This window comes from Phoenix dactylifera, chromosome 14 (genome assembly GCF_051530095.1).
Source record: "Phoenix dactylifera cultivar Ajwa chromosome 14, Ajwa_hap1_PhDact_Kaust_v1.1, whole genome shotgun sequence".
Lineage (NCBI taxonomy): Eukaryota > Viridiplantae > Streptophyta > Magnoliopsida > Arecales > Arecaceae > Phoenix > Phoenix dactylifera.
This window is the reverse complement of record NC_143203.1, coordinates 26,923,570-26,931,980: the sequence shown is the minus strand read 5'-3', so window position 1 is coordinate 26,931,980 and position 8,411 is coordinate 26,923,570.

The following is an 8,411-nucleotide window of genomic DNA, read 5'->3' as shown; positions in this document are numbered from 1 at the left end:
TTGGTCTTCGCCGCAATAAAGCTGCCCGTTACGTTACCTCGCGGAGACGCTTGTGCATCGCGGTATGACTCGATCTCGACCGTTGAATTGGCGAAGCTTACGCTTGGGTTTGTGATTAACTTGCGTGGGACGAGTTGTCATTGCACGTGATGCTCTCTCTGTTCTGCAGGTACACGGACCAATGAAAGACGGACGCCCGGTGGTGTGGTTTAAAAATGTTCCCGCATAACGGTCAAGTGCTGGGTTGGTGCTTTACGACCGTTGAGTTTTGGAAGAACGGCAGGGATTGGATGGACGCATGAGATCGCCACGGATGCCAAAAATAATTATATTGTTAAAACGGCGAACTTTTGAGAATTTAAACTGGAAACCGCTCCCCACCCCGCTCCCGTCGGATGTGGACGCGATGGCGGAGGAGAGCGCGGAAAAAAAAAAAGAAAAGGCTCGAGCAAAACCTTAGACGAAACTTATAAATTATATGAGATGATATCTATCTAACCAAAGCCTTGGTGTAATATCCGAATGGTCATATTTGTGGCGGCCGGCAGGTCGTTGGATCTTCAAGCAGTCTGTAGTCAGGATTGAGGTCAGAGCTGTGTAAGAGAAGGTCTCCTACGCGAGGCAAGTGCTAGACGCAGACCGCATTGTCCTTGAAGAAAATTCTGCTATGGTGATATCGTGGATTCATAATTTGGGCGGTGCGGCCGGTGAGATGGACTGGCCTATGACATCCGTCAACTCTTAGGTGAGTACACCATATATCGAGCCACTCATGCCTACAGGAAGGTGAATAGTGCGGCTGACTGGATGGTATCCTTTGCAGCTCAGCATTCCGGAGGTTTTATTTAGGACAATCACTCTTTGGTTCCGACGTTTTTGTTTTTTCTTCTCCTCTTTGATTTTATAGGCTGCACTCACACCCACTGTGTGTGAGTCGCTGTTACACCAAAAAAAAAAATGGTCATATTTGGAAGGTGTAAATTGAAGAGAATTTAAGCTCGCTTGTGGTGTGGTAGTTTAAGACTACCACATAGGATTTGATTGATGAAACGATCATTGATCACATTTTTTATTTAAATTAAGCTATGCAGAAGCCGCTCCAATTATATTGACCCACTTGCAGATCACGGACATAGTTATTTGAGAGTTGGAATGAGCAAAAAATCCTATAAAAATGAACCCTCATGCCCTCCCTAGCAAGGATGGTATCAAGATTTTTATTTCAGTCAAGATCTCTATCATACATGAAAAACTACCTGGCCAATATAAATTTGGATCGGTATTGCATATGTATCAACATATATTTTTAATTATTTTTTATTTTTAATAATTTTTAATTTATAAATATTGAAATTAATGCTTAAATATAGTTGATAATTTTAGATTTACCATGCAGGCCGAGCATTTAACATCTAGCCGAGATCTCGAAAAATTGAGATCTCTACTTGCCATATAAGCCATGATAAATCAAGATCTTGGCTCATCTATCAAGATAATTGAGATCCCACAATTTAAAAAATTTAGGATTATACCGTCCAAATAAAATTCAATTAGGTGCGGATAGTTTTTTTTAATTATATTTATATAACATTTTTTGATATTTTTTTTCGAAAAAACTCAATCAAGGACTGAAATGACAAATATCATTGGTAATTGAAGATATTGTAATGATAAATACCAACTTCACTATTTCAGTTAGAAGGTTCAAAGCTACTATGAAGTTCGAAAACTGCAAATTAATATAGTCCCTGAAAAACCTAAAATTCTAAAACCGAACAGCTAGGTAAATTGTACAAGGGCATATATGCGCGCATGAAGGGATGGGCCAGTGAATTGCCAGGTGTCAACCATCTGATCTAATACTCCATGGTTTAGATTGTCCTCGCTTCTAGGGTTAGGTCTGAGAATAGGGCAGAGGGAGATGAGATCTTGGTCGTCCCAAGCCAGGGCACCTCGCCATTAGGGCATCCTAACCAACGGCTTATAGATATTTACCTTGACTTGAACAAAGGCATCCTTTTGGCTTCTAACTACTGGATCTTTTTCAATAGAATGGACCACAGCTTTCAAAGGGACCACAAGCAACTGAGTGGATTCCCAAATATTCCAAAGCCAAAGCTACTTTTTCTCTCTAGCATTACTAACATGACCAAAGGAAGTTGTAGAAGGAAGTCATTTTTATGACCCAAAGAAGGGCATGAAAAAGATACTAAAGCAGAACTATATTCTTAAAAGAAGAATTTATGAAGATGGCTTCATGTTAGGTTGGATGCTAAATGTGAGGCATCTAGGAGCATCTAATAAACACACCCTGCCTAGCTCTCCTGCATAATTCCATGGAAATCAATGAAGGAGGGTTGATAAAGGAAGAGATTTGTGGAAGCCACTAATCAACAATTAGATTTTGTTGGAAAAACATCTATGAAAAGTAAGCAGAGACATAATTTTCATGGAAGTTCTTTCCAGGTTTTATGACCAGTCTAATTACCAAAACCAGTTTTATGAAACATATAAAATATCTACATCTAAGCACATATATAAGGCTAAGAATTGAACTGGTCATGATGTGACCGGCCACATGCCTCACGTATGTGCATGGGCCCATGCTAATGTGCATTATTGTGCATGCAAACATAGTAGCTACTAGATTTTTATGGAAAATAGTTAAACAAATATTCTTCACAAGACTCATTTATTTTTGGTTCTATAGAAACTCATTCTTGATAATACTGGACGGACGACTGATTGGATGATGATATGGATTTCTCCAATTACCATTCCAGCAGCACCCCACAAATATCATGAGTAGGAATTCAAAGAACTAGGTCATTGTATGGATGCATCCAATTTGCTTTTCTTCTCCACTTCATTGAGTTTTCTAGAGCTGCCATGTCCGCAATTTGCTCTTTCATAAACAAGCATCATCTGAACCTCATGTATAAGGCCACAATGCAATGGCAATAAATGATGCCATTAGCTAACCTTTTATAAGACCTCTTATATATGTTTCTCATATAATCTCGAGCCTTCAAGAAAGCAAGCAGCTTGAAATAAGTTTACCTTGACCTTGCTCCTTCACAAAGTTACCCATTCTGATTTCAAAGAATTGCATGGTGCTTGCAAGTACGTACTTCTTGCCAAGCTCGTCAGAGAGTCAAATTTAATTATTTTGGAGGTAGGAATGATTGCATGTAGCTTGGAAACTCAAATTGATAGATTAGCAAAAGAAAGGAAGCTGGTCATGATCACTTTTCAGACCACTAAAAAATATGAAACTGCATCCGACGATTTTTCACTATACACAAATGATGTTTTCTTCCAGTTCATCTTAAGACAAGCACCTGCTCCTTAATAATATACTTTCAATTTTTCTGCCATGCCTGTGCAGAATTAGGGTTTTTGTTCTTGCCGCAGCTGAATATTTGTGCAACAAATTAAGGATGCATACTAACAAAACTTGGAGGACCATAAGAGTTTGGCTTAAACTGGTCTTTAGAGGCCAAGTATGAAAAACCTGTACAGATCAAGTTGAGACAATTTATTCTGAAGTCCCACTAAACTGAAATTTACCGATCAGCAGCCTGGATAACCAATATGTACACCATATGGCAATCCCCACAAACTCAAAAGATTCGCAATAGCCTCACTATAGATTCTTATGACACATGCCTTATCCCAAAAGCCAGAGCCAGCTTTCTCTGTGGTTCCACAAGTTATATTCTTTCTGTTCTTCATCCGTGTTGTGCAAAGTGAGGGAGGTATCAGCAACATAACCCACTTGTTTAAACATTTGCAAGGTCTATTCCAACTTTGAACAGAACTGCTGGACCTGTGGATGGCTTCTGTCCCCAGTGCCAAAGGAAGTTGCATCATTCTTTACCTCAATCCAACAGCAAGCTGTTCTCTCTATTTCAAATTGATTAACTTCATATGTATTCTCAATTTGTCAGCTGCATTACATTTGATGTAGAAACAGAAGCTGAGTGTTCTAAAGGGTCTAACTCAAATAAGGCATTGGGTAGCTTTCCTATCAAAATCTGAATTTCTGTGAGATCTGATGTTAAGACAGTGAAGTACACCGAATGACATAATTCGGCAACACGGGCATGTCTTTGATGAACTTCTCTGCTTCAACAAGCCTCCATGAATATCCAAGTAGATCAACCACACAAACACAGTGCTCTATTCCTGAGGAGATACCAAACTCTGAAGTCATAGCGTTGTAGTAACTGATACCTTTGTCTACTAGGCAAGCATGATTGGAAGCAGGGAGAATAGAAGCCAAAGGTAACATAATCTGGTTTCCACCTGGTAAAAGCATCCGTTTAGAGGTTTTTTCAACCTTCTCAAAGCAACCATGTCTTGCATGCATCTTCTTGGTATCAAAATACTCTAAGATTACCATGATTGATCCTTAAGTTCAGGAAGTAACTTCAACATATGATGCATCTCTTCCACATTTAACCATACATATCCACAGCAGCACTTATCACGTGAAGGTCTGACTCAAAACCAAATTTAGTAATCAGACCATGATGTTGCTCTCCATTCTCAAGTGATGCCAAACTTCTGCTAGCTGCGAGGCTCCTAGCGAGGCTGAACTCATCTAGAGAACTTTCTGCATGCTTCATTTCCATAAAAAGCTTTAAAGCATCCTCTCCATGACCATGGTGAACGGTTATACAAATCCTTGATTTTCTTTCAGTCATTTAATCAAACAGTTGAGTCACTTTGTATTATTATATGCAATTGGAGTAGATCCAGGTAAAGGCAAAGGAGTAGGACGAGATAACAATAGATCAGACAAAGTGAAACAAGAGAGGTAAGAGAGATGACGAAAGGGGATGAGGATGAAAGGAAGGAGGTAGAGACGATAATGCAAGTGAGGGATTTGGGAAATTGATTCGTAAGATTCGCCGTTTCGGCATCCGACTCCGTAACATTCGACTGAGTTTTTTTTAAAAAAATTATTATTAAAGCCTTGATCCAATGACTAAATATCTTATAGTCTATAATATTATAAATACTTTTGTGACTCTTGTTTTACTCTGAAACTGTTTCTCAAAAACATCAGCCTTCCAAGATATGATTTGTCACCTTATATATTGGCCATTTACGAGCAGCGCCAATAATTCATTAAGATTTTCTCATCCTTCCATAACCATGAACTTTTATTGCCTTATAAAGAGCAAATAGCATTATCTTTAACTCTAGTTTTATGGCCTTATCAAGAGTTTAGTTGCCCTAGCAAGCAACGGGCTTTTAATTTATATCACAAAGCAGTTGTTGGCTGGCTGCTGGTGGGGCGGCTCAATTTTTAGACGATTAAGACGGTCGTCTAGGGTCCCACCGTCCCAGTCTAAAGACTTAGCTATAAATGTATGGAGGCTCCAAAAAAATTCTTAGCTATAAATACATTGAGGCTTTTACGTAATTTCTAAATATATTTATTATTATTATTAGTGAGTTCGTCTTAGACCTCGAAATGTATTAAGCCGCTTCTGATTGCCGAAGCGAAAGCTAGAGGTTGTATTTTTGGTTTATGAAGGACCCGGCCGTTAATGATCATGATAACAAACTGAAAGCACGTAGAAAGACGATCCTATGTCTTTGAAATATAAGAAAATTCACTCGAAAGATCATGTGCGATTCACCATGTAAGGAGGTGACTCTGTTCATATTGCAATGTCACCAGAAAGATTTGTTAAGGGCCGTCTGACTTCATAGTTGTTGTTGGAGATCACGAGGCGACGCTAAAAGGTGGCGCTGCCTCGCCCAGTTGGAAAATCCCCGGCCACCCTTTCTCCCACGCTTTCTCCGACTCCCTTCCCAAAAAAACCACCACCATCTCGTCTCGTTCTCTTTCCCTCCATACATAACATAAGCATTTGCAGAGATTCCCAGTATCCCCCTCGCTGTTTGGTCTCCCTCTCACGTCCCGCCCAGCCTGCTGCAAAAAGCCATCTCTCCATTTCCCAAAGCTCCCTCGTTTCTCTTCTGCTATCCCACGGATAGCTCCTCTCAGCCGTAAGTACCTATTACCCATATCCTGGCCGCTGATAAGAGGTCTGACCTCTTCCTCTCCGTAACTCGGCTGCTGACTACCATGCACACAAACATGCCCTTTTCCGCATTAACTTTCTCTTTTTGTATTTGGCTGGTTTCTTTGTTTGCTTGCCTACGAATTCCCACCGAATCTCCTGGTGATTGGAATGGATTTCGTGCCATCATTCATGTCCCTGGGGGAAGCCAAGCATGCTGCGGGGCGCTGGCACTCATCCACCCTGAACTGCTGCTCCCTTTAACTATTTGGTGTGTACGGGTTGGTGCATGCGATTCCAAGAATAACCCTCCGTACGTGGTTTGCTCTGCTAGATTTAGTCCGATTAGATGAAAGAACGTATTTCATGGGCGCAAACCGGATTTAGGATGAAGCACAGGTTAGAATTGATGTATCCCTTATCCTTTGTAGCCTATCTAGATTAGGTGCCCCATGTGGAATTAATTATATTAGATTTAAGAGAAGGAAGGAACATTTAAAGACATTTAAAGCATGCAGGAGTTGCACGTTAGAAAAGTCTGCAAATAAAAGGAAAGAACATTTAAAGCACATTTGAAATCAAACTTTTAAGATCCAGATGAGCAAATTCGAGCCTCACAAACATATGTAGAGATTGCTTTTAATGCTGACAATTTAAATCTGGCACATGCAATACATGTATTTTCCATAAAGATAAATTTTCGAGCAGCCTCACACATCATTGGGGAGTTTCATTTTAATAATAAAAATATATAATAGATCATTTACAATAAAATTTTTTACGGATAATTATGTCGTAGAATAAACTTTAAGCCACATCATGTATTTTGTGTCAAGGTTATCCGACGATACGCGTGGATTGCACTACAATCCCATATAGTCACAAGTTAAGTAATACTTTTATGAGGGATAAAAATTAGAAAAAAGCATTAATTGATTTAAAGTAGGTCATCAACTCATTCTAACCAAGAGAAAGGAACTGAAGTGAAAAATAATTATATTATGCATCGTATTGGGTAATGAGATCACAATCATTCATTAACAACTACTTATCATGTATTATGCATCTTTGAGAATAATTTATTAGATAGTTTAATTTTGTTCTTAAGGTCGCCATTTGAACACTTATTGAGTTCGGATTCTTGTGCCATAGAGTCATGTCTGCCATATCCTCCATCTTGTAGACGAAAAGCCCTTATTTATCTCGGAAGATGTCCACGTACTTTTTAGTGTGATACACAATGCATCGAAGAGTTAAAGATGAGCCAAACATCTCCAAGATGGGAGATTTATACATCGCCAGGTGTACAATCATGATTACCATGTATATTAATGAAATCAATAGGTACGTTAAACTACATGATAATCACGAATATAATCTACCAAATGAATCACTACAAATACTACATAAATAATTACTTTTATATGCAATATATAGAAGAAAAGAGATCAAGGCCCGATCAAGTCTAATTACACAATGAAAGAGTTTATATCATCTCCAAGGGGATAAAAAGCCTACTCTGGGCTTATTCGGGTGCCTAGAATTTTATAACCTTAGGATAAAATTCATGATGGGATGTGGGTGTTGATCCTACAGGATTATACACAAAATCCTACTGGGAGAAAAAAATCCGTATAACCAATTCTACTCTATGTTTGGATAATAAATTAGGATTTCCTCACCCTCCCTCCTTCCTCTTGCCCTTTCTCTCTCTACCCCTTATTTTACCCTTTTCAATGTTTCCGACAATCAGGTACATGACTCAATTAGACATGGTTTTAAGTACCAAAATTATTGCATAGGTTACATGGAGAAAGATATAACCTAGAAATAAAATTTAATTTGCCTATCATTGGAAGCTCTTTAAAATTATTTAATTTAATAAAAAGGGTCTTGAATTTTAAAATATTCTTCTAATAAAAAAGATCTTTGAATTTCAAGGGCACCACATGAATCAGACGATCCAGACTGTTCCTTAGCACACCATTTGTGTCAAGATCGTGAACTTTATAGTCGCCCTTTCTCTATCCATGCTCCTGGATAGCTGCGGTTGTTATATTAGTGCAGCAGATTGAGGGACGTCTATTCAATGGTCCTCTATCTCCTCCATCTATCTCTTTTTTCCCACCTCTCTCTCTCTCTCTCTCTCTGAGGGTTTCGAGGCTCGAAGTCCTCTCTTCACCTTTTGGTTCTAGGAACGAGCTATGGGATCCGAATCGCCATCGATCTTCAGGAGAAATCTCCGCCTTTCTTCCTTCTCTAATCAGTCTTGAGCTCTAGAGTGAGGGATTTGGAGCTCGATCCTAATCTATATAGACGTGGATTTGCACAACCATAAGAATTTCATTGTTCTTCAAGCTTTGGCGCTAG